General features: G+C 34.8%; 1 non-coding gene across 1 annotated transcript; it reads right to left on the reverse strand.

Moving 5' to 3' along the window:
• Window positions 1-7,759: 7,759 nt before the first annotated feature.
• On the reverse strand, window positions 7,760-7,866 carry LOC131840025 (U6 spliceosomal RNA). The gene has a single exon (XR_009357145.1). It is a non-coding gene; the product is annotated as a U6 spliceosomal RNA (small nuclear RNA).
• Between the last annotated feature and the right edge of the window lie 19,307 nt (window positions 7,867-27,173).

Here is a 27,173-nt window from a genome sequence, read left to right on the forward strand (position 1 = left end):
GTATGACAAAATGTTAAGATATCAAAAGATTTGAGCACGTACTTTATAGAAAGGGTAATCCAAATGGCCACTCATATATAAAAACTGTTTATCTTTATTTTGAATCTGGAATTAAATTAAATTAAATTAAAAATAAATTAAAACCTAAAATGACATACTATTACACACTTACCATATTGGACAACAGTATAATTGCCTTGCAAGAATGTGAAAGAATGAAAGTGCCCATAATAAAAATATTTGAGGTAAGTTGGACAATATTTAGAAAACTTAAAAATAAAAATAAAAATTTGGTCCATTCCTAGAAATACAACATGGAACTCAATGAATATTTTCACCAGGATATGCAAACAGATGATTATAGCTATTTCATTCATAACGGCAGATCAGTAGCGGTCTATTTGCACAATGTTACATTAAATAAGAGAGAATATTAACAAACTGGGAGGAGGGGCTAGGTTGTTATCATAAACAGATCTTCTATGGTGCTGATTATGTTCTATTTCTCAAAATCTTTAAGTTAAAAAAGTTTTCAAATTTATATCTAGATAGATAGATGATAGATAGACAGATATCCCAGAAGCTGCAATGCTAGGCTAAGACCAGGCTTTAAAGGGCTTTTCTATACTCTACTAAATACTTGAAACCATTCATTATATCCTAGCTCAGTGTTCAAATCTCCATTTGTTTCCTCAGTTTCCTAATATTTATCTTAAGGTGACCTGATCCAGACTTTTGATCACCTTTGTCTAAATATTTCTATTTTAACAAAGTCCTTTTTAACACTGAGAGACTAAAACTTAGAAAAATACTCTGATTGTTATCTCACTAGAGTGGGAAATATATAGTTACCCATTAACTAATGATATCCATGTCTACATTAGATCCATGACATTTTTAATTCTTGGGAGCTTTTGGATAAATGAAATTTCTAAGCTTCCTTTAAATGAAGCTTTAAGCCATCACCACATGAAAAAAATTAAAGAACCAAATGAAAACAGGCCAAGTATTTACAGAGTAATAGAATGTGCAGTGGAAAGAGTACAATTCTGAAATCATAAAGCCTAAATTAGTGTGATGCATCTTTACTAGCCATGTAATCATAAACCAGTTATCTAAATGTGTTAGCCTCAGTTTTTTCACCCATGAAATGGTGATGATAATACTTATTATGCAGCGTTGTTGTGTGGATGTGATGAAGCATGGAGCATGAGAGTCTCCTATTCCATGCTAAAATGATAGCTATTTTTATACTTATAATAATTCTAGTAATAGTAATTAAATTGTTCAAAATGGTAATATTCATTTATATTGAGGCATTGTATTGGCTATTCATAGACACATTTACCAAAATAAATTTCATTTTACTTTACCCCCTCTGAGGATATATATTCCCTAATTCAATATGAATCTCATTATGAATAATAATTATCATAATAAATATGCTGATTTTTCTTCTATTTATTTTTTAGGGAGGTATCCTTTACTGTTGAACATAAAGAAACTTAAGCAAGTCTGTCTTATTCAAAATTTGCATGCTGCTTTCTTATGAAACTAGATTATAGAGTTGTATGAAATAAATTCATGCAGTTAAGACATTGATGTTTGGAAAACTGGGTGGTCAGTTTAGTATTTCAAAAGAAGATTTTAAATTTAAACCTTAAAACTGAGCTCTTTCAGCCTTATTTATAGACCATCCTTCATGCTTCATAAGTACTCCTCCATTGTAAACTAAGTAATAGTTTTTGTCACAGTGTATATAACGAAAATGGATTTTATATTCTATTATTTCAGAGTTAGTTGCAGTTTCTACTGCCTTACTTCCTTTTTTGAAAAATAGATTAATTCTACAAAAAGTTTTTTCCAGCTTTATTGAAAAAAATCGACATATTTGTAAATTTAAGAAATGATTTCTTATAACATTGCAAACTTTTAACATTGTGTAAATTTTGTACAATTTGATAAATTGGTATACAACTTTATTGCAATATAATCTACAGAAAAATGTTAATACTTCTACTATCTCGTATAGTTACCACTGTTTTTCATGCATGTATCGTAAGGAATTTTAAGATCTACTCTCTTAGCAACTTTTATGTATATAGTACAGTAGAGATAAACTTCAGAGGTCTTGTGGGTTTTGTTCCAGACTGCCTCAATAAAGTGATTATCTCAATAAACTAAGTCAAATTATTATTTTTTTTGGTTTCCCAGTGCATATAAAAATTATGTTTCCCAGTGCATATAAAAAATAAACACTATACTGTACTGTTCAAAAGCATTATGTTTTTAAAGAAAAACAATGTATATACCTAAGTAAACTAGTTCAGAGTTTTCAGTGGGTCATAATTACTGATCACAGATCACCATAACAAATACAATAATAATGAAAAAACTTGAAATATTGCAAGAATTACCAACATGTGACAGAGAGACACAAAATGAACAAATGTTGTTAGAAAAATGGTGGCAGCAGACCTCTTTTATACAAGATTGCTATAAACTTTCAACTTGTAAGAATGTGATATATGCAAAGTTTAATAAAGGGAAGCACAATAAAAAAAGTATGTATATTTTATTAACTATGATCATCATACTGTACACTAGATCCCCAGAACTTTTTCATATTATAGTTGCAAGTTTGCACCCTTTGACCACCTTACTCCACCCCAGGTTCACCCCTTGTCAACTCAACTCTAAGTTTCCATTAGTTTTCCTTTTCCTCAGATTCTATATGTAAGGGATATCATAATACATAAATTAAAAAAATATATAAAATCTATGAAATATTTCACTTAGTATAATACCTTCAAGATCCATCCATACTGTTGTAAATGGCAGTATTTCTTAATTTTTCATGATTAAGTAGTATTCCATAGTATATATTTACCATACTTATTTTATTCATTCATCCATTAATGGATACTGAAGTTATTTCCATCTCTTGCTTACAGTTAATAATTTTATAATAAACATCAGAGTGCAGATATGTCTTTGAACAGTGACTTCGTTTCCTTTAGATAGATACCTAGAAGTGGGATTACTGAATCATATGGTAATTTTACTTTTAATAATATGAATCATCTCTATACTGTTTTCCATACAAATTTATATCCCTATCACAGTGCATAAGTTCCCCATTTTCCCCAATATTTACCAAAATTTGTTAGTTTCAATTTTTTGGTAGTATATATTCTAATATCTTGCTGTGTTTTTCAGAGGTAAACAACAACAACAACAACAACATAAGGACTTTGCTCTGAGTTTTTTACGTTGAGCACTTTTAAATGTTCCTGATGGTCATTTATATAACTTTTTTGTTTTTTTTTTTTTTTTTTTTTTTTTTTAAAGATTTTATTTATTTATTTGACAGAGAGAAATCTCAAGTAGATGGAGAGGCAGGCAGAGAGAGAGAGAGGGGGAAGCACTTTTTTGAAAAAAAAAAAGTCTATTGAGATCCTTTTGCTATTTTTTAAATTATATATTTTTTTCTATTTGTATCAGTTGGTTATTAACCTCTTTTCAGATATAAGATTTGTAAGTATTTTCTTACAGTCTGTGGATTGTGTTTTCATTCTCTCTTTTTTTTTGGCAATGCAGAAACTTTAGTTTGATGTAATACCATTTATTTATTTTTGCTTTTTTCCCTTGTGTTTTTGATCCGGTATCCAAAAAACTATTGGCAAGACCACTGTCAAGGAGAATTTTTCCTATGTTTTCCTTTAGGAAATTTAGTTTCATGCATCACCTTTAAGACTTTAATCTATTTCAAGTTAAGACTTATGAGTGATACAGCGAAAGCCTCTTTGCCTGGGCATCTCCCCTGGGAAAGCACAGCATTGGTTGGGAAACCAGAGTTGGGTTTGGGGATGCTGCTGCTGCTTGCCTGAGCGAGTCTCCGAAGCACGGTGGATGATACCCGCATGGAGCGAAATCCTCTTTGCCCTAGCATCTCCTCTGCCTGAGAGAGAAGCATGGTTGCACACGTCTGTCACCGCGCTCCCCAGGAGCAAGTGTGGGGAAGGCACAGCACGCAGCCCCCGGGGAAAAGAAGGAGCCCTTGGCCTTGGGTTCGGGAAATGCTCGGGAAGCAGGATAACCTGCCGTGGCACGCACAGCAGGCCGGTGGCAAGACAAGTGTCACCCGCTCCCTGTGCGGAGAGATGGAAGCCTGCCTGCTAAGGATACATGAGGGGACGACTAGGGCAGGGGCGTGTGCTCCACTCTGAGGAAGGAGTCTGGGCAGTAGACAGGCCTGTCCTGTGCCTCTGGTCCCAAAGGGAAAGCATCTCCTTGGCCACCTGTCCCAAGGGCAGACTTGGGCTTGCCACCAGGTTCCAAACCCGGAACTCACAGAAACAACCCCATGGAGAAACGGGCAGTCAGATGCCACCTTCCACCAAGATGTTGCAGCATGGTGGGTGGCAGGGGGTGTGCCTGGGCAGGAGTGGAGACAGTCCCCCACAGTTCCCCATCACAGTGCCCAGGCGGTTTGCAGGGATCCTGTCGCTGCCTCTCTCCTGTGTTGAAGGCACTGGCCTTGACCCCGAGTCCGCCTGAGCACCAGAGCAAAAGGCAAAGCCTTACCTATGCCAGGAGATGGTAATAGGCATAGAGTGCCATGCTAGGCCACGCAGGCTGCTGCAGGGTTGTGACTGTGTCTGCTTAGTTCGGCTTAGCAAGGTGAACCCCGGGTGGGAACTTGGAGCCCTGGAAATCAAGGCCCAAGAGGCACCAGCTCTCCCGCGGCTCTTCTTCCCTGCCGCGACAGAGCGAACGACCAAAGCATTGCTGAGGAAGCAGCAGCGAAGTGCGGTTCGGGCCTAGCTGAAAACCTCTGTGAAAGCATAGCAGTCGCTGGGAAATCAGAGTCGGTTCTGTGGGCTGCTTTTGTTGCTTGCCTTAGCCTAGTATTGGCAGCACGATGGGAGAAACCCGCATAGGGCTAATGCCTCTTTGCTGTGGCATCCCCTCTGGGAAAGCACAGCATTCTTTGGGAAATCAGAGTCGGGTCTGTGGGATGCTGCCTGCTGCTTGCCAGAGCTAGTCTCCACAGCACGGTGTAATAAACCCGCATGGAGCGAAACCTTCTTTGTCTGGGCATCCCCTGTGCCTGAGAGAGAAGCGCGGTGGCGCCTGTGGAAAGAGCCTTAAGGAAAGGGACACGTCTGTCACTGCAGAGCGACGGAAGCCTGGCTGCTAAGGAGACACGAGGGGAAGATTAGGGCAGGGGAAAGGGCTCCACTCTGAGTAAGGAGTCTGGGTAGAAAGCATGCCTGTCCTGAGCCTTTGGGCCCAAGGAGACAACAGCTCCTTGGCCACCTGTCCGTGGTGGAGCCATGGGCCTGCCACAAGGTGCCTACCCTGAACTCGAGAAACAACTCCCAGAAAGACCTGGCCATCAGATGCTGTCTTCCTCCAGGATGTATAAGCTTGAAGGAGGCACGCGGTTTAAGGGGTAGGAGTGGGGATAGTCCCCCAAAGCTCCCTATTCAGTGCACGGGCAGTGTGCAGGGATCCTGTCACTTCCCCTTTCCTTTGGGGAAAGCACTGGCCTAGTCCACGAGTCCGCCTGAGCCCCAGAGTGAAAGGCCAAGTGATGCCTACACGGGAGATGGTAGTGTGCATAGAGTGCCATCCTAGGCTAAGCGCGCTACTGCACGGTTGTGACTGTGTCTGCTTAGTTCGGCTTAGCAAGGTGAACCCCGGGCGCGAACTTGGAGCCCGGGAAAGCAAGGCCCAAGAGGCACCAGCTCTCCCGGGGCTCTTCCCTAGTCTCCACAGCACGGTGTAATAAACCCACGTGGAGCGAAATCCTCTTTGACTGGGCATCTCCCCTGGGAAAGCACAGCATTCGTTGGGAAACCAGGGTTGGGTTTGGGGATGCTGCTGCTTGCCTGAGTTAGTTTCCGTAGCACTGTGGAAGATACCCGCATGGAGCGAAATACTCTTTGCCCTAGCTTCCCCTCTGCCTGAGAGAGAAGCATGGCTGCACACGTCTGTCACTACGCTCCCCAGGAGCAAGTCTGGGGAAGGCACAGCACGCCGCCGCCGGGGTAGAGAAGGAGCCGTTGGCCTTGGGGTTTGGAAAATTGAACAGCCACAAGCAGAAAAATGAAATTGGACCATTTCCTTCCACCATACATTAAAATAGTCTGGAAATGGATGAAGAAGCATAATGTGAGAAAGGAATCCATCATAGTCCTTGAGGAGAGAACAGGTAGCAACCTCTTTGACCTCAGCAGCAGCAACTTCTTCCTAGAAACATCGCCAAAGGCAAGGGAAGCAAGGGCAAGAATGAACTATTGGGATTTCATCAGATCAAAAAGCTTTTGCACTGCAAAGGAAACAGTTAACAAAGCCAAAAGATGACTGTCAGAAGTTATCTGGGAGAAGATATTTGCAAATGACATACCAGATAAAGGGCCAGTATCCAAAATCTATAAAGAGCTTATCAAACTCAACACCCTAAGAACAAATAATCCAATGAAGAAATGGGCAGAGGACATGAACAGACATTTCTGCAAAGAATACATCCAAATGGCCAACAGACACATGAAAAAATGCTCCACCTCACTCGGCATCAGGGAAATACAAATCAAAACCAGAATGAGATACCACCTCACACCGTTCAGAATGGCTAAAATGAACAAGTCAGTCAATGACAGATGCTGGCGAGGATGTGGAGAAAGGGCAACCCTCCTACACTGTACGTGGGAATGCAAGCTGGTGCAACCACTCTGGAAAACAGCGTGGACGTGCCTCAAAAAGCTGAAAATAGAACTACCCTATGACCCAGTGCTTGTAGTTCTGGGTATATACCCTACAGATACAAACGTGGCATTCTGAAGGGGCACATGCACCCAAATGTTTATAGCAGCAATGTCCACAATACTTAAACTATGGAAAGAACCTAAATGTACTTCAACAGATGAATCAATAAATAAGATGTGGTATATATGTACAATGGAATGCTATGCAGCCATCAAAAGAAATGAAATCCTGCTATTTGTGATGACGTGGATGGAACTAGAGGGTATTATGCTTGGCGAAATAAATCAATCTGAGAAAGACAACTATCATATGATCTCCCTGATATGATGAAGTGGAGATGCAACATAGGCGGTTTCGGGCGTATGAAAAGAAAAATAAAAGAAGATGGGATTGGGAGGGAGACAAACCATAAAAGACTGAATCTCACAAAACAGACTGAGGGTTGCTGGGGGGAGGTGTGTTGGGAGAGGATGGTGGGGGTATGGACATTGGGGAGGGCAGGTGCTATGGTGAGTGATGGTGAGTGCTGTGAAATGTGTGAACCTGGTGATTCACAGACCTGTACCCCTAGGGATAAAAACACATTATATGTTTATAAAAAATTTTTTAAAAATAATTTAAAAAATCCATTAAAGAAAAAACACATATTGCAAGCCCAGAGCTAATCTCATATTCAATCAAAAACGTTTGAAAGTTTTCCCCTTAAAGATCAGAAGAAAGACAAGTGTGTCCACTTCCACTACTCTCATTTGACATAGTACTGGATGTCCTAGCCAGAGAAACAAGGAACACAAAGAAATAAGAGACTCCAAAAAAAAAAAAAAAAAAAAAGGAAGAAGTAAAATTTTCTTTTTTTGGATAACATGAACTTACATGTTAAAAATCCTAAAAACTTCACAAAAAAATTTGAATAAACAAATTTAGTAAAGCTGCCAAATACAAGATCAATATATAAAAGACAAGAATTTTGTTTTGTTTCATTTTTTTTAATATGGAATGCTTCCCAGTTTTTCATGTCATCCTTGTTCAGTGATCACGCTAATCTTCTCTGCATCATTCCAATTTTAGTATATGTGCTGCCAAAGTAAGCATAAGACAGGAGCATTTTAACACTCTAATGATGAACTATCTGAAAAAATAAAGAAAACAATCTAATTCACAATAGCATCAAAAATAATAAAATACTTAGGAATAGATTTAACTAAGAAGATGAAAGATCTGTACTCCATAAACTATGACATTGATAAAGAAATTGAAGGAGACACAAATGAAAACATAGCTCATATTTATGAATGGTAAGAATTAACATTGTTAAAATGTCCATACTACCGAAAACCATCTGTAAATCCAATTCCTATCAAAAATCCAATGTTAGGGGTGCCTGGGTAGCTCAGTGGGTTAAGCCGCTGGGTCCTGGGATCGAGCCCCGCATCAGGCTCTCTGCTCAGCACGAAGCCTGCTTCCTCTTCTCTCTCTGCCTGCCTCTCTGCCTGCTTGTCATCTCTCTCTGTCAAATAAATAAATTAAAAATCTTAAAAAAAAATCCAACATTATTCTTTTACAGAAGTAAAGAATCCTAAAATTTATATGAGACCATAAAAGACAACAAATAATCAAAGCAGTTCTGAGAAAGAATGAAGAAGGGAAATTACACTTCTTGATTTGAAACTATACTACAAAGCCCTCATGCTCAAAACAAGAAAGTATACTGGCATAAAAACAGACCAATAAACAAGTAGAACAGAATTGAGAGTCCAGAAATAAATCCTTTCATACAGTCACCTAATATTTGACAGGGGCCAACATATGTAATGGGTAAAGATAGTCTGTTCAATAAATGATATTTAAAACTGAATAGTCACATAAACAGTATGGAACTGGAACCTTATATCACTCATAAGTCTTAACTTGAAATAGATTAAAGACTTAAAGGTGATGCATGAAACTAAATTTCCTAAAGGAAAATATAGGAAAAATTCTCCTTGACAGTGGTCTTGCCAATAGTTTTTTGGATACCAGACCAAAAACACAAGCAAAAAAAGCAAAAATAAATAAATGGTATTACATCAAACTAAAGTTTCTGCATTGCCAAAAAAAAAAGAGAGAAAGAATGAAAACACAATCCACAGAATGTAAGAAAATACTTCCAAACCTTATATCTGAAAAGAGGTTAATAACCAACAGATACAAATAGAAAAAAATATATAATTTAAAAAATAGCAAAAGGATCTCAATAGACTTTTTTTTTTCAAAAAAGTTATATAAATGACCAACAGGAGCATTAAAAAGTGCTCAACGTAAAAATCTCAGGGCAAAGTCCTTAAGGTGTTGTTGTTGTTGTTTACCTCTGAAAAACACAGCAAGATATTAGAATATATACTACCAAAAAATTGAAACTAACAAATTTTGGTAAATATTGGGGAAAAAGGGGAACTTATGCACTGTGATAGGGATATAAATTTGTATGGAAAACAGTATGGAGATGATTCATATTATTAAAAGTAAAATTACCATATGATTCAGTAATCCCACTTCTAGGTATCTATCTAAAGGAAACGAAGTCACTGTTCAAAGACATATCTGCACTCTTATGTTTATTTATAAAATTATTAACTCTAAGCAAGAGATGGAAATAACTTCAGTATCCATTAATGGATGAATGAATAAAATAAGTATGGTAAGTATATACTATGGAATACTACTTAACCATGAAAAATTAAGAAATACTGCCATTTACAACAGCATGGATGGATCTTGAAGGTATTATACTAAGTGAAATATTTCATAGATTTTATATATTTTTTTAATTTATGTATTATGATATCCCTTACATACAGAATCTGAGGAAAAGGAAAACTAATGGAAACTTAGAGTTGAGTTGACAAGGGGTGAACCTGGGGTGGAGAAAGGTGGTCAAAGGGTGCAAACTTGCAACTATAATATGGAAAAGTTCTGGGGATCTAATGTACAGCATGATGATCATAGTTAATAAAATATACATACTTTTTTAATTGTGCTTCCCTTCATTAAACTTTGCATATATCACATTCTTACAAGTTGAAAGTTTATAGCAATCTTGTATAAAAGAGGCCTGCTGCCACCATTTTTCTAACAACATTTGTTCATTTTGTGTCTCTCTGTCACATGTTGGTAATTCTTGCAATATTTCAAGTTTTTTCATTATTATTGTATTTGTTATGGTGATCTGTGATCAGTAATTATGACCCACTGAAAACTCAGAACTAGTTTACTTAAGATATATACATTGTTTTTCTTTAAAAACATAATGCTTTTGAACAGTACAGTATAGTGTTTATTTTTTATATGCACTGGGAAACATAATTTTTTATATGCACTGGGAAACCAAAAAAAAATAATCATTTGACTTAGTTTATTGAGATAATCACTTTATTGAGGCAGTCTGTAACAAAATCCACAAGACCTCTGAAGTTTAACTCTATTGTACTATATACATAAAAGTTGCTAAGAGAGTAGATCTTAAAATTCCTTACGATACATGCATGAAAAACAGTGGCAACTATACGAGATAGTAGATGTATTAACATTTTTATGTAGATTATATTGCAATAAAGATGTATACCAATTTATCAAATTGTACAAAATTTACACAATGTTAAAAGTTTGCAATGTTATAAGAAATCATTTCTTAAATTTACAAATTATAATATGTCAGTTTTTTTTATGTCGTTTTTTTTTCAATAAAGCTGGAAAAAACTTTTTGTAGAATTAATCTATTTTTCAAAAAAGGAAGTAAGGCAGTAGAAACTGCAACTAACTCTGAAATAATAGAATATAAAATCCATTTTCGTTATATACACTGTGACAAAAACTATTACTTAGTTTACAATGGAGGAGTACTTATGAAGCATGAAGGATGGTCTATAAATAAGGCTGAAAGAGCTCAGTTTTAAGGTTTAAATTTAAAATCTTCTTTTGAAATACTAAACTGACCACCCAGTTTTCCAAACATCAATGTCTTAACTGCATGAATTTATTTCATACAACTCTATAATCTAGTTTCATAAGAAAGCAGCATGCAAATTTTGAATAAGACAGACTTGCTTAAGTTTCTTTATGTTCAACAGTAAAGGATACCTCCCTAAAAAATAAATAGAAGAAAAATCAGCATATTTATTATGATAATTATTATTCATAATGAGATTCATATTGAATTAGGGAATATATATCCTCAGAGGGGGTAAAGTAAAATGAAATTTATTTTGGTAAATGTGTCTATGAATAGCCAATACAATGCCTCAATATAAATGAATATTACCATTTTGAACAATTTAATTACTATTACTAGAATTATTATAAGTATAAAAATAGCTATCATTTTAGCATGGAATAGGAGACTCTCATGCTCCATGCTTCATCACATCCACACAACAACGCTGCATAATAAGTATTATCATCACCATTTCATGGGTGAAAAAACTGAGGCTAACACATTTAGATAACTGGTTTATGATTACATGGCTAGTAAAGATGCATCACACTAATTTAGGCTTTATGATTTCAGAATTGTACTCTTTCCACTGCACATTCTATTACTCTGTAAATACTTGGCCTGTTTTCATTTGGTTCTTTAATTTTTTTCATGTGGTGATGGCTTAAAGCTTCATTTAAAGGAAGCTTAGAAATTTCATTTATCCAAAAGCTCCCAAGAATTAAAAATGTCATGGATCTAATGTAGACATGGATATCATTAGTTAATGGGTAACTATATATTTCCCACTCTAGTGAGATAACAATCAGAGTATTTTTCTAAGTTTTAGTCTCTCAGTGTTAAAAAGGACTTTGTTAAAATAGAAATATTTAGACAAAGGTGATCAAAAGTCTGGATCAGGTCACCTTAAGATAAATATTAGGAAACTGAGGAAACAAATGGAGATTTGAACACTGAGCTAGGATATAATGAATGGTTTCAAGTATTTAGTAGAGTATAGAAAAGCCCTTTAAAGCCTGGTCTTAGCCTAGCATTGCAGCTTCTGGGATATCTGTCTATCTATCATCTATCTATCTAGATATAAATTTGAAAACTTTTTTAACTTAAAGATTTTGAGAAATAGAACATAATCAGCACCATAGAAGATCTGTTTATGATAACAACCTAGCCCCTCCTCCCAGTTTGTTAATATTCTCTCTTATTTAATGTAACATTGTGCAAATAGACCGCTACTGATCTGCCGTTATGAATGAAATAGCTATAATCATCTGTTTGCATATCCTGGTGAAAATATTCATTGAGTTCCATGTTGTATTTCTAGGAATGGACCAAATTTTTATTTTTATTTTTAAGTTTTCTAAATATTGTCCAACTTACCTCAAATATTTTTATTATGGGCACTTTCATTCTTTCACATTCTTGCAAGGCAATTATACTGTTGTCCAATATGGTAAGTGTGTAATAGTATGTCATTTTAGGTTTTAATTTATTTTTAATTTAATTTAATTTAATTCCAGATTCAAAATAAAGATAAACAGTTTTTATATATGAGTGGCCATTTGGATTACCCTTTCTATAAAGTACGTGCTCAAATCTTTTGATATCTTAACATTTTGTCATACTGACTTCTTTAATAGTAGATTTTCTGAATGAACTTTTAGCTGTGTAGGTCTTCTCTATTTTATATTGAACTTGTTTTCATTTCAAAATCTTTATATTCATTTTCATAATCTGCTTTTATTTTGCTTTGTGTATTATCTATCTATCTATCTATTTATTTGCAACCAAGAGAGAGCGAGCAAGTGAGAGCGCAGGGAGGGATAGAAAAAGAAGGGAAAAGAATCTTAAGCAGGCTCCAGGCTCAGCACAGAGCCCAACTCTGGGCTCTATTTCACAACCCTGACATCATGACCTGAGCCAAATTGAAAGAGATAAAATAAAATTAAGGTGTTAAAAAAAAAGGAAAAAGAATTGGAGGTTTAATTAAGTGAGCCACCCAGGCACCCCTGTGGTATCTTAAATTAGCTGTCATATCTTTAAAGTTCTAGAGTATCCATTTGTTCATTTATAAAACCTTTCTCAATATCATTTTTAGTTTCAGTTTTTTGTTCAATTTGCTTCCCCTCTCATTTCTTTGAGCAGAGTAATCAAGCCATTTTACAATCTTTATTGATCATTTTAACATCATACTTAATCCCATTTTGTCTATCAAATCTTGTTAATGGTTTTTCTTTGTGTGCTTTGTTACATTTTGCTATGTTCAAGACATTATATTTGAAACTCTTATTGAGTAGGGATAATTAAGAGCTATAATAATGGTATGGTCCTCCTTCGCAGGATTTTCTCTTATATCTGAGACTCTACAAGACAATCATACTCCAAATTCAGTGATTGGCCTTCTCAGTTTACACAGAAGGCAAGGTAGGCTATAGTCTTATTTCTGCTTCTCCTTGTGCTTTGGGGATCTCAACTTAAATTTGGGTTGTACCAAAGTCCTCAAATTTGATTGCTGCTGGATTTTGAATTTTGTTTCTCTAGTATCAAGAGTCTATTAACAACACAGCTCAGTGTGTTTTAGCAGTTTCAAATGCTCTCATAGCTAAAATGGCTTCAGGGCATATATCTCTAGGCTCTCATTGTATTTCGTATTTTGGCCCAGTAATCCCTCACTTATTTTTATAATCATTCTGATATTTTTAACTTTAAAAGCTATTTTGTCTGGATTTTTAGTTGTCTTAAGTAGGAGTTTTTAGATCACCATTACTAGAAGCAACAACAAATATACATGAAAATATCTGCAGTAGTTTATCACATCTTTATGGCTTTGAACTTCCATAAGCTGAGGCATCCTTCTCTAATCACTTAGGCAAACTCCAATTTACCCTTTAAAACAACACAAGAATTGCTTCATTTAAGAACATGTTCAGGGAGGACTCTTCCCCACTGTTCTTACCAACATTCCCACACACTCTTTGCTACCCACACCTTGTTTATGAACTTTCGTTAGGTATATCAGCATGACCAGAATTTTGCTCTATTGTATTTTTGTCCTTTAGAGCTTTAATTAAATATGAATTCCATAGAAAGTCTGTCCCTTTTCTTTCAAACCTGGGTTAGTTAATTCTTCTCATTCTTTGTCAGAAGTTACTTTATTAGAGAAACTTATAGCTCTATTGTGACTTTGGTGCCTTTACAGTTTTTTGACTGGAAAAATCACCCATCCCTGAGATTTTTACACAGCTTCCTAGCTGATATTATTCAGAAATCTGTTCAAAACAGACTTTTTCAGGGAGGCCCTTTCGGACCACTCAGTTAAAAAACCTCTTCTCAATCACTGCTCTTTTTAAAATGTGCTTATTTAGTTCAAATATGCTTCTCTATTAAAGAAAAACCAGTACGATTTTTTTTTTTAACGTTGGCTTACCTATTATCTATCTCTCCCATTAAAATGATTCCTCTGGGCTAGGGTTTTGTTGTGCTCATCTTAGGCCAGGCACTCAATAAATTGTCTCTGAATGATTGAATTGCTTGACTCCATTGCTAGATTCTCAACTTCATGAGGCCAAGGATTGTTCTATTCAGTCCTTCTTTATCCTCAATGTCTGTTATATTGCAGTCACTTACGTGACTAATGGGAAAAATCACAGAAAGAAAGAGTTAAAACTACAGAAAAACCCTGTAGGTTCAATAACACAAAGCTTTCTAAAATTATTTAGCCCAGGAATTGAATACTGGCTGCACTTTTGATTTTTTTTTACAATACCATTGTATTGAATTTAATTTAATGGAAATACTTGAATGGTAGAATAATAAAAAAATTATAAAAGCAACTTGCTCCTTAAAGTAAGAATTATATAGGGCATCTCTTCTAGAAGCAAACTTTTCAAATGTCAAACATCTGAAAGCATAGAAGGAGAAGTAAGAGTGTGAATTGTACTTCAATGCTCTTTTCTTTATATTCAGCAAACAGCTTCATTCACACCTTTCCAATTTTTTCAACTCTTTTGACAAAGCCTTCAGAGGAGTTACTGCTGATGACAACCATCACAGCCTAACAGGAGAAATTTTATAAAGAAAAATAATAGCATGTTTTTCCCAAATTGTTAAGGATATGGTGAAGCTCTGTCAGATTCAAAGGAGGAATGTGCAATTCCATGCTATATATAATCATAACTTATTTTAATAGTGGCTTTGCAATTTTTCAGATATATCCATTTACTGAAACCACTATCAAATAAACAAAAACAAACAAATTAACAGGGGTTCGAGACAGAAATTATCTAATCTAAAAATAGCACATGTTCACAGAAGACACAACACATATCCCAAGTACTACTATAGGTTTCAAGTAATAGTCAAAACAATAGTAAAAATGATTCAGACCCTACCAGTCAAATCATAAATGGGACCTTAACTGTAAATCCTTATCTTTAGATCAAAGCAGGTAATTGGGTGCTGAAGATACATTACAGAACTAATATGTTATAGAACTCCTCTGAAATGAGTCATTTATTCCATCACTTTTCCTGCACAGCTGCTGACCCATGTTTTGGTTCCTGGAAACAGCTGCTACCCTGTCATACTTCTTAAAAGCACATATATTGATAACTCTACTCATTCCTCCATTCCTCTGTGACTGTCACTGTGTTAAAATGTGGAGTCAGCTGACTCACTTGTGGTGGTAATAAAGTAGATAAGTTTGCAAAGTATTTTGTTATTTCTAAAAATGCAAAAACCAAATTACATTGAAATCATAAGGGGTGTTTCAGGGAGAGCTGTAGGATGTGGTTTCTTGTGTAATCCACAGAGATTAGCTCCAACACATATTCAAACTCTCCTCTAGGAGCAACCTTAGTGGTAAAGCAAGAAGATAAACAGATGTATACACACCCTGGCACAAAATTATCACTTATGTTTGGCTTCCTAGTTTCCTCATGTTACTTATTTATCTTAACTTCTCTCTGAAATCAGGGAACACAGAATCTCAATCAGTTGACATTTTTCTACTGAATTACCCAATAGTCTGATCATACCCCTAAGACTTTTTAAAATTATTTCACTCATAATCCCAAATCTGCTTTGCTTCCTCATCTTAGTACACTGTAATTTGATTTCAAAATGAGGACAGTTGTCAGTAATGCCACATTCATTAATCTCTTTTACAATTCCATGTGCTTATAACTATGAAGACATGTTAATAACATCCATTCCAATAAGCCACCCTAAATTTATTATCATGAAACAAGACCTCAAGAAAGAGAATTCAAAATCATCCATGTATTTGCAACTTATTGCAATAAAGCCTTTATCAATAGACTTCCCTGTGCACATGGTGGCCAAATTGCTGGTGAAAACCAGCCAGATCTATTACAAGCTTTCTCATGGCTTCTAGGTAACCCAAGTGAGCCTTTATTGATACTGGGAAGGGATAAAGCAGGGAAGAGATAAACAGTGCTGTAAGAATTGGCTAGATAAAAGTAATGACTCTCATTACAAAGTGAGTATTTTAAAGCAAAAGAGCCTGTTGGGAATATTGTTTTATAAAATAGTGTTTTTTTTATTAACTTTTAAAAATTCAATTAGGTAACATATAGTGTACCATTAGTTTCAAATGTAGATTTCAGTTATTCATCCATAGCATATAATAGCTAATGCTCAGTACTTACTGTTATAGCTTCTTGAAAGCAGAATTTTAACCCACTGAGCCACCCAGGCGCCCTTGAAAGCAGAGTTTTAGATCACATTTTCTGATTACTTCCATGTCGTACAACACTTTCCTGCTAGCAACCTTCAAAACATACTGTTTGTTAGAGGAATTTCTTTAATAATAAATAAATAGGAATTTATTTAAATTTATAAATATATAAAATAATTAGGAATTTATTTAAATTTATTTAAATATTGCACACTGTTTCATTGTTCATAAATAAGGTGATGATATTATAGACATTAGTTGGTAGCACTGATATATCACTTTCTTTTTACTTCTCAGTGCATTCTCTTTACACAAAATAGATATATCTTTTAAAAGAATCTGAATCTGTGGCAACCTTTTAAAAAACCCTATACAGTAAAGTTTATCATTTTAAGTAATCTCAATTATCTTCCTCAATTGTGATAGTATATCCTTCTATCTAGGCCAGATATTGTATGAGGGATTTGAAGAGACATACTTTTCTAAATTTCACTTTTCTCATCTGCAAAATGCTTATCATGATCCTACAATTTTTTGATGAAAATTTATTTATTTATTTTAAGATTTTATTTCTTTATCAGAGAGAGTGGGCGAGAGAGCAAGCACAGGCAGACAGAATGGCAGGCAGAGGCAGAGGGAGAAGCAGGCTCCCGGCCGAGCAAGGAGCCCGATGCGGGACTCGATCCCAGGATGCTGGGATCATGACCTGAGCCAAAGGCAGCTGCTTAACCAACTAAGCCACCCAGGCGTCCCTTTGGATGAAAATTTAATCTGTATAAACAATATATTTGCTGTAATGCGTGGTTCATGGAAAACATCTTATTTAATTATAAGCAACAACAGTATTAGAAATTAAGTAAATGTGTCTATAATATTTAAAGTTTTAACACATAATTCCAGTGCTTTGCCTTATTTTCTCAAATCCCTTTACCACTTTCACTGACAGAGTCAAATGTACTTTTTCTACTAGTAGCCAGCTCTTTGTCTTTTGTCAGAAAGATGCCCTTGTGAATTATTTATAATAGAGATATTAGCAATAATAATAATAATAATAATAAATAGCAATGAAAATGTTAAAAAAAAGTTTTCTTAACTAATTAGGGTTCTTAGACATCAATTAGAGGAACCACCTCTGGCAAGCAAATTAATCTGCAAGACATTCCCAGAATTAACAAGTCAGTCAGATACAGGGTTGTCCGTAGACTGAAAGGTGAAGCAAAAGGACTAGGTTTGGAAAATAGGTAAGGACAGTGAAAAAAGTGATCAAATTTTTGGGCAAAATAAATTGTTAGGTGTCCTTTCATTTTTTTTTTAAAGATTTTTTCTTTATTTATCTGACAGAGATCACAAGTAGGCAGAGAGGCAGGCAGAGAGAGAGGAGGAAGCAGGCTACCTGCAGAGCAGAAAGCCCGATGTGGGGTTCGATCCCAGGACCCCGGGATCATGAACCGAGCTGAAGGCAGAGGCCTAACCCACTGAGCCACCCAGGTGCCCCCTCTTAGGTGTCCTTTCAATGGAGTCCTGTTCATTATGTAGCAGAAACTCTGGAGATTATCTCAATCCATTGGAGTCACCCCGTTTATTAGCTTGCTATTGACAAAGTTATTTACAAACTGTAGAGCAAGAGGTTATAATGTAGAAAACTGATGGTAATGCACAAGATTCTTGTTAACAATAATGCAAGTTAGTGATTTTTCATTAGAAAACATAAATTCTATAACCCAAATTATGGGCCCAGAGCACTTCTGCTGCACAACTCTGCTTATATCCCAAATAACCATGTGAACTAGTTTTAATATCTGCTTCTCTTATTAATTTTTGAATAAAAATTCTTGACACAAGTATTTTATAATTGTGTGATAATCATGCATTTAATTTCTTGGAGAACAAAACACACTTTAGCATAACTAGGTTCGTTCACAGAACCAGCCTTGATAACACACTTCTATATGTTAGAAATGATGTAAGAAATGTAGAACATTGGGCACTTGTTTGGTATTCTTTGCCATGTTTTGCACTATCTAAAAAGAGATCAGTGAACTTGGACTGGAGTTAGTAGACATGGAAGAAAATAAAATATTACAGAGAAGAATACTCTGTGGTCCACAACCTAAACGGGCTGGGATTCCCATCATTTGGATCCCTGTAGCTTTACAAAAGTCAATTAAATTTTTGTATCTCCGATTAAAGTTGATTCCCCAGTACTTTTTCAAACATCTCTTGTAAAGTATTGTTTCCCAGAAAAAAAGGGATTTTGCACATGTATCTGCCTTTGTCTCTGGTCATGATCTCAGTCAGGATTCTGGGATCGAGCCCCATATCAGGCTTCCTGCTCATTAGGGAGTATACTTCTCAGTCTCTCTCTGCAGCTACATCCCCTGCCCCACTCATGCTCTCTCTCTCTCTCAAATAAATAAATAAATACAATCTTTAATTTTTTAATTAAAAATAAGATAAATAAAATAAAATAAAAAGTCTGGTCTTACTGCCCCATTTAGCTCCTTTTTTTTTTTTTTGAGTTGTATTTAAAGCAGCATGAGAGAGCGTGAGGCTCTCAAACTTAAAAAAAAAAAAGGAAAAAATTGAGTTTTGTTAGGATTTAAGATCTTGTCTGCTAGACAAAAACGTTGGCTTTGTTAACATGTGAAAATTAACAAAAGAGAATAAGAATTCTAATAATTTTTGTAGAAATTAAAAATTTCCTCCAACCCAATTACATACAGACCCATTAAGTAAATTCATTCCAATGTCCGAAACCAACCTTTTCTAATAGTAATGCATCTGCGTAAACAGGGTCAACCCAAGGAATAAATAAATATTATTATTTTCTTTCCTGTCTCTTCCACAGTCACATCTGGTATATTGGTAGCAAGCCAATTATCTATCTTATAAGACATGATATCATAAGGAAGGGTATTCTGTCCATTTGGAACAACTGAAAATCATTGTAATTTTACCTTGGTGCAGTAACTTGAGATGGCACAGTGTGGGTTATGAATATATTTTATTTTTTTTACTGGGAAGAAGAGATTATAGAGATATTGGTTATCCAAGAGAGACTGACAGGTGTTGATAGTTGCCAGGTCAATATCCATCTACTTTTTCCCTTAATATCAGAAAGCACTGAGGGATTGACAACAAGGAAACTTAAAACAACATCAAATATTTTATTGTCTCTTTTCTAGTTACATTGTAACCATATGACAAAGTATCAGTCATACAAGATATCATTCTCTTTTACCTCTATCTTTCTGCCAGAAATGTGGGCTTAATAGTGAGAACTCCAACAGCAATTTTTGCAACTATGAATAAAAAGCCATGAAAACCTCTAAGATAGTTCACTTGACTTTCTTAAGACTCTGAACCAACACCAGAAAACACTCTCTGTAGTCTTCTTGTTAAATGAAATTGACAGTCTACTACCTACAGCAAAATGTAAATCTTAATTGAAATATGTCCTCTCAGCTGTGCTTAAGCAACTGAGTCCTGAGCTTTTCAGGTTTTCAGTCTGAAAGAGTACACCTCTGGTGCTCTGAAAGGGAAGAGAAAGGACACCCTGTTCTCCATATAAATTAAAGAAGAGAAATCTGTGCATTTAAGTGGGCCATATAAAATTTATCAAGCAATTATCTCCTAACTCCTTCCTATCCAAATTACCTGATATGCTCTCCCTACTCCTTTATTCCACGTTACTGCCTTTTCCAGGATTCTGTATCACATCACAACATGTCTTCTGTTATTTCCTTCTTGCAAGCTAGTTTTGTTTTCCCCATCTAAAAAAATCAACAATCATTGTGTATTTCAATTCCCATTTTCCTCAAATGCATTGATTCTTCTTATTTATTACTCTTTTCTCATACTCAGTGTCTTTGTCTTTATGGGGTTTGTACTTTGCTTTTCCCCATCCTTTACTGCCATTATATAATCAAATCTAATAACTTCTTAGAGAAAGTTAGAAATTCCTGCATAGCCACACGTGAACACAAAGTCACTGATTTTTAGCAAACCTATAAGATAGTCAGACATCCATTCAATTTCTTTTTTTTAAGATTTTATTTATTTATTTATTTGACAGAGAGAGATGACAAGCAGGCAGAGAGGCAGGCAGAGAGAGAGGAGGAAGCAGGCTCCCTGCTGAGCAGAGAGCCTGATTTGGGGCTCGGTCCCAGGACCCTGGGATCATGACCAGAGCCGAAGGCAGCGGCTTAACCCACTGAGCCACCCAGGCGTCCCTCCATTCAATTTCTTAACTGAGTCCCAAATGCATCCTGACTTCTAACCTAAACCTAAGTTCTACTTCTTACACGTTGTTATATGACCAATTTCTTTCAGTTCAGTATTTTGTAACATTTAAATATTAATCAATTGATGCTTTGTTTGTGTATTTCTATGAAAATAATTTGAATACTGTAGATTTATTGTTATATTTATAGATTTATAATCAAAGTTTCATCAGTTGAAGTTTTTGGAAATTTCAGATATAATGATTAACCTAAAATGATACTGCCTCAAATCCCTCTGATATCAAGGCCCAACACCTGATTATAGCCAAACCTGTGGTGGATAGTTCCATGGGAAATTGCAGTTACTTAACACTGATAGCATCTCGTGTTCTCTCTCTCATTTTAGAATGTCTCCAACACAACCCAAAAGTGTAGGAGAGTAAATGTCCTCTGAGGACAGCTCTCAGTGAAGTGGAAATAAGAACCATAGGTAAAATGGTCAGTTTTCAGGTCTTCATGAGGACAACTTAAAGAAGTTTCTCAGGACCTTTCAGTAAAAGCAAGCCTTCATTTTCTATCCACAACAATTATATCAACAATGTACCTCTTTGACAAAGTTGCTTCTTCACTGTATCACTTTCCCATTCTTTTCTACCTTGGATAATCTCCCAGATAAACTAACAGTACTCAAATCCTTTGTCCTACTCTTTGCTCTCAGGATAAATGGAGCCAAAAGACTTAGATTAATATCAAGTTCTGAATGGGATCTTAGAGCTATTTCTGTCCAGATTTTCATAAACATAGGGACCTTTGAATTATCAGGCTATAAATAAGTTCTAAATGGGGGGGGGCAAAAGCAAAAAGTAGAAATTTTTATGTTTGATTTTTAATCATGATTAATTGACTTTATTGATTATTAAAAATACTAACATTATAAAAGTGTGGATCTTTGTAAAACAATGTCATAATGTAAGAAAGAAGTTGCATAGTCCTTTTGAGAATATTAAACCAAGTGTTCAGGTGCCATCTAATTTCTTGTTTAATCCAGAACTTTGGTGTGCATCATCTTGAGGAATAGGATTTTGAAGTCCAGACAGACTAACAGAAAACTGATCCAAATGTGTGTGTTTATATTTCTGCTTTTGTTGTAAAAATCAAAGTGCGATTGCTGGTTTAAAATGGTAAAACTAATAATGTTCATGGACTCTATTATAAATTTTCTAGTTGTATGGGAAGAATCCAAGAAACATAGAATTAATTGATTTGCAAATCCTCAAAGAGCTACAGGATCAGGTAGTGGTATGTTCTGATTCAACAGCATCATAATGCAGCATTTTATATGTGTGGCTAATGGATATTTTCATGAATGTTTGCTAGCTAGTCAGCCAATACAGAGAAATATTAGGTAGGGTAATTACTCACAGTTGTGTTTAATAAAATGAGAGAAAATTATCAAATGACACTAATAATAATAATCCTATAGCAGGCTAAATAATTCAATGATAATTACAAGTATTAATCTAGCTTTCTTCCCTGATTATGACTCTTCTCTCCTTTATCATAATGGGAGTAGCTGATTGTCTGCAATAAATTGTGAAAACCCAGCAGTGACTTTGGCAGTGAAGGCCTCCCATCAATTTTGATAGGTTAAAATTATTCTGGTTGGTCTTGAGAAAATGTGTCAATTTTTTTTTTTCTGTGTGTGTCATAAAAGACAGAGGCAATAGTAAATTCTTGCTGTTATTCCATGGAGCCAATAAAATCATACTGCCAACAAGAGGCTGTTGACACCGTAAGTGTAGTTAACTGTCTTGAAATACTAGGCCTGGAAATAAAATTCCAATATTTCACATAACCTCTTTTTTTTTTAAAGAAAAAAACAAAACAACTATACTGCTTACATTTAGGGCCCTGCTGTTGTGTAACTATTTTTGTACATGTCTACTGTAAGTGTATATATATATATATTTTTTTCTGTGCAATAAATTCATTTAGAGATAAATTTGGATTGCAAATTATTTTGGGGGAGGCATGGTATTTGTGGCTAGTCTTACAAGTAAAAAGGACTAAAAGAAAGAAGAAAAACATTTTTTATTACAGCATACTTACATCTGTCCAAAGTACTTATTTACTATAATACTGACTAATGTATAATACTGTACACAAAGAAAGAAGTTAAATGAGTTATAATTCAGTCGAAGTATAGCTGGCCATTTTAAAACTTACCACTGAATCTTTCTGGTATGAAATGTGATATCTGGCAATCTGGTCCAGTTCATTACATCAGGTCATTTGTATGTTCTTATTACCATTTTGATAGCATAGCACATTTTATAACCCAGACATTTTACAATGGAACTATGATGCATGTATTTTCAAAAGTATAGACATACATGAAGCTATGAGGTCAAAAAAGATGAATGTCCGTAGTACCATATAGACTCAACAAATAAAAGTGTCCAAGGCTCTGAGTGAGATTTATGAATATTGTATAAGATTAGGCCAACATGTGGTTTTGATATAAATAATCTGTTCTTAAATTAGAATTACAATCGTTGAGTACAGTGTTGAAAATGGCAGATAGATTTTAGCTATCTTTGCTCACTAGGGAAAATGGAAAAATGTTTAGTTGGGTCAGATTTTCACTTAACTTCTGAAAAATCTTACGTTTGAGAGAACCCTTCTGAAATAAGAATCCTTAAAGACATAACCCCTTTGGCACAAGTTTTCAAGAAACTTGTTTGATGTTGTAGACAATTATATGGCACACGTACTGTTCTAGATGTTTCATGCCAATAATATGTAAGCCATACCAAGGCTACATATACATATAGAGATGTTCCTCAGCTTACAAGGGGGCTATGTACAGAGAAACACATAAAAAATTGAAAATGCATTTAATACCCCTAAACTATCAAATATCATAGCTTACCTTAAGCTTATTTAAACATACTCAGAACACTTACATTTGCCTGCATTTGGGCAAAATCATCTTAAGCAAAGCCTATTTTATAACAAAGTATCAAATATCACATGCAATTTATTAAATATTACCCTAAAAAAAGAAGAATGGTTATATATAGAATGCTTGTAAGAATATCAGGTGTTCACCCCTGTAATCTTCTAGCTGACTGGGAGCTGTGGCTCACTGCCGCTGCCCAGCATCACAAGATGGCACCATACCACATGTCACTGGCCCTTTTTATAAAGACCCAAATTCAAAATTCAAAGTACAGTTTCTACCAAATCACTTTCACTTTCACATCATTGCCAAATATATCATAAGTTGAATCATTGTAAATCAGGAGCCATCTTATTTGAAAGTTAAATCACAGTCACCCATATACACACAAAAAAGGCCTTCATGTAGGGCCATCTATGGATCTCTAAACAACATAGCATGATATATCAACAGCAAAAAATGGATGTGAAGGGGACAATTGCTTTGCATCAGTACTCTGAGCAGTAACATACATGGCCTTACTCACCTAGCAGAACTCCAGAGCTAGCTGATGGCAAGGAATTTTACAAATGTTTGCTGAACAGATTAACCACTATTATTTTTAAATTAGTGTGCATATCCATTTTCTAAAGATATGTTAATTTATTTTATTGACTTATTACAAAACAAAATAATTTCCTCTTATTTAAGTGGCAGGTAAATAGAATTCTTTTTAATTTAAATCAAATGGCTTTTTAGGGAAAATATACTAAAAATTCTGAAACTTGTATTGCTTATGAATCTTTTATTGGAATCCTTATCCAGTTGTATTTTTCAAGTTTTTCCTAAATAATCTTCAATGAATTGAAAATATTTTTTGGAGTTTATTCAAGGCTATTAACACACAATTTCACTTTGTTAAATATAGTGCTAAACTTTCAACCAAAACGTTGTGTCTTTTTTTTTCCACTACCACATCCTCCATCTACTGACTGGATTCTCTCCCCAACTAGCACATATATACCATTGTCTATCTTTAGGATGAGTAAGGGTCATCTTTTGTCTTTATTGTATTCCTCATATGCTTCTGAACTTGTTGAATTTTAATATAGTCACACCATAAGCATCACATATTGGATTCCCCTTTAAATAGTAAACAGTGCACAACCAGAGCATACCTTCAAAGCTATCAGTATACTTACTCTGATATATTATTTTTGTATTTTTGTAAATTAAAATAATTAAATTATAGAACAAGAGTTTCAGGTGGTAGGTGTTGTAAGTTTTACCCAAACTGACTTTGGTCAAACTCGTTTTTGTCATCATATATGTCAAGTAGTTTTCTCGGGTTTATTTTTAGAATATCCTTGTATAATGAATATTTACACTGATATCTAGTATAAAAATCTTGCAATTTATTTTAGAAACATTAAGATATTGAAAATCAATCTATTTCTTTAATTCATTGAAGACATTTTTGGCTTGTTTCCAGTACTTTCTTACTTGTTAAAAAATGAATTTGAAGTAGTCTGGTATTCATTATTATATGGCACTTTCCCTTTGGTGAATACAAAGACGATATTCTATATTAGCTATCTGAGAAGAATTTATTTTTTTAATTTTATTTATTTGTAAGAGAGAGAGTGAGAGAGAGCACAAGCAGGGGGAGCAGCAGGGTGAGGGAGAAGCAAACTCCTGGCTAAGCAGGGAATCTGTTGCAGAACTGAGTCCCAGGACCCTAAGATCATGACTCGAGCTAAACGCTCAGACGTTTAACTGACTGAGCCACACAGGTGTCCCAATCTGAGAAGAGTTCTGTATGTTATTCCTATTAATATGCAGGTTAAATCTAGGTAATTAATTTAATATTTTAGTGGCTATTACATAGATAGCACTATGTTCCAGGCAGAGAGGAAGAAAGAAATATTAAATCAACCATATTCTATGCATTCTAAATGAAAATAATTAATCAATCATAATAAATCCTTCTATTTATGGAATATCAACTTATAAGCTTTCCTCCATATGAACAATGCCAAATACCAGAAAAAAGGTTCATCTAATACAAATAAAGGATAGAATTAAAGAATTCTGGTAAGCCATTTAATTTTGAAAAATGGTGTTCTATTCTTGCTGAGTGTGGTTTTCAGTTACATAATATCTGGTAAGTGTAGAAGTAACATGAGTGTTACGTGAGATGAGAAATGGTATATAATCAAGATATTTTTAAAAGTACAGATAAATACAAATTTGTAAACATAGCATTATGGAGGAGTAAAAAGAAATGATAGCTACACACACTAAAGTGAATAAAACTTGGAAAGCTAATACAGAAGTAAAACAAGGACAGTGCAAAAAGTATGGTACATTTTTATGAAGTTCAAACAAATTCTGTGAAACCATAGATGGACTTAAAGATACTATTATGTATCAAATATTGTAAAAATTAAGCAAGGAAATAGCAAACATAAAATAACCAAAGCATACAAACTTGGGTAGATACAATAGGTGTGATCATGTCTACTTCATAAAGATATGAGTTAATAGATAAATAGAAGTAACTAGACTTTTTAGAAGTTAATAAAACTTTGCCTGTTATTTCTTAGTAATATAAAATATATGGTTTTCTAACAAAAACGTTTATCTTAAAAATATTTAAAAATAAATTTCAGGCTACTCCTAAGGTTCTATTTACTTTTCCACTGAAGGAAAAGCTGGTTGTTGTAGTTGTAGTTGTAGTTGTTTGTTTGTTTTAGTCTCCTCCTAGTTTTTATTATTATAATGTGGAATGAGGAATGTTAGATTGAAAAGTGAATTATTTTATAGACAAAAATCATTACTTGATTCACCTCCTGGTACAGCAGATGGAACTCCTGAAAATATGCCCTTTTGCCTTATGGAAGAGTAACAGTTAAGCTTACTTCTGAAACATACTTGGTGGTGGCCCTAAATAGTGACACCATAGTAAACATTTTGAATATTTGCAATTAATTTTTATAGTCATAGGGCTCCAAAAGGCACTGCTGGTATCTTAGCAGGTATTTCAATAAAACTAATAGATGCCTGACTGTTTAAAAATATTAACAAGGCACAAAACATGGCAGAAGTATTGTCCTCAGATATTATTTTTTTTCATATGCTCCTGATTCCAGACATGACAAGTTATTTTTTTAAATATTTTTTATAAAAGATTTTATTTATTTATTTGACAGAGATCACAATTAGGCAGAGTCAGGCAGAGAGAGAGAGGAGGAAGCAGGCTCCCTGCTGAGCTGAGAGCCCGATGTGGGACTCAATCCAAGGATCCTGGGATCATGACCTGAGCCGAAGGCAGAGGCTTTAACCCACTGAGCCACCCAGGCGCCCCCATGACAAGTTATTTTTGATAGATATATATATACAATGTATTTTCCAGTTATAAGAAAAATGGTTCTGCTATTTTTAACCTTTTTTAAAATTACATAATTTTTTTCATTAAAATTTTATTTTTTAATGTTTTACTTTTCTTTTCTTTTTATTTTATTAAGATTTTATTTATTTATTTGATAGAGATCTCAAGTAGGCAGAGAG

This window comes from Mustela lutreola, chromosome 8, assembly GCF_030435805.1.
Source record: "Mustela lutreola isolate mMusLut2 chromosome 8, mMusLut2.pri, whole genome shotgun sequence".
NCBI classification, from domain to species: domain Eukaryota; kingdom Metazoa; phylum Chordata; class Mammalia; order Carnivora; family Mustelidae; genus Mustela; species Mustela lutreola.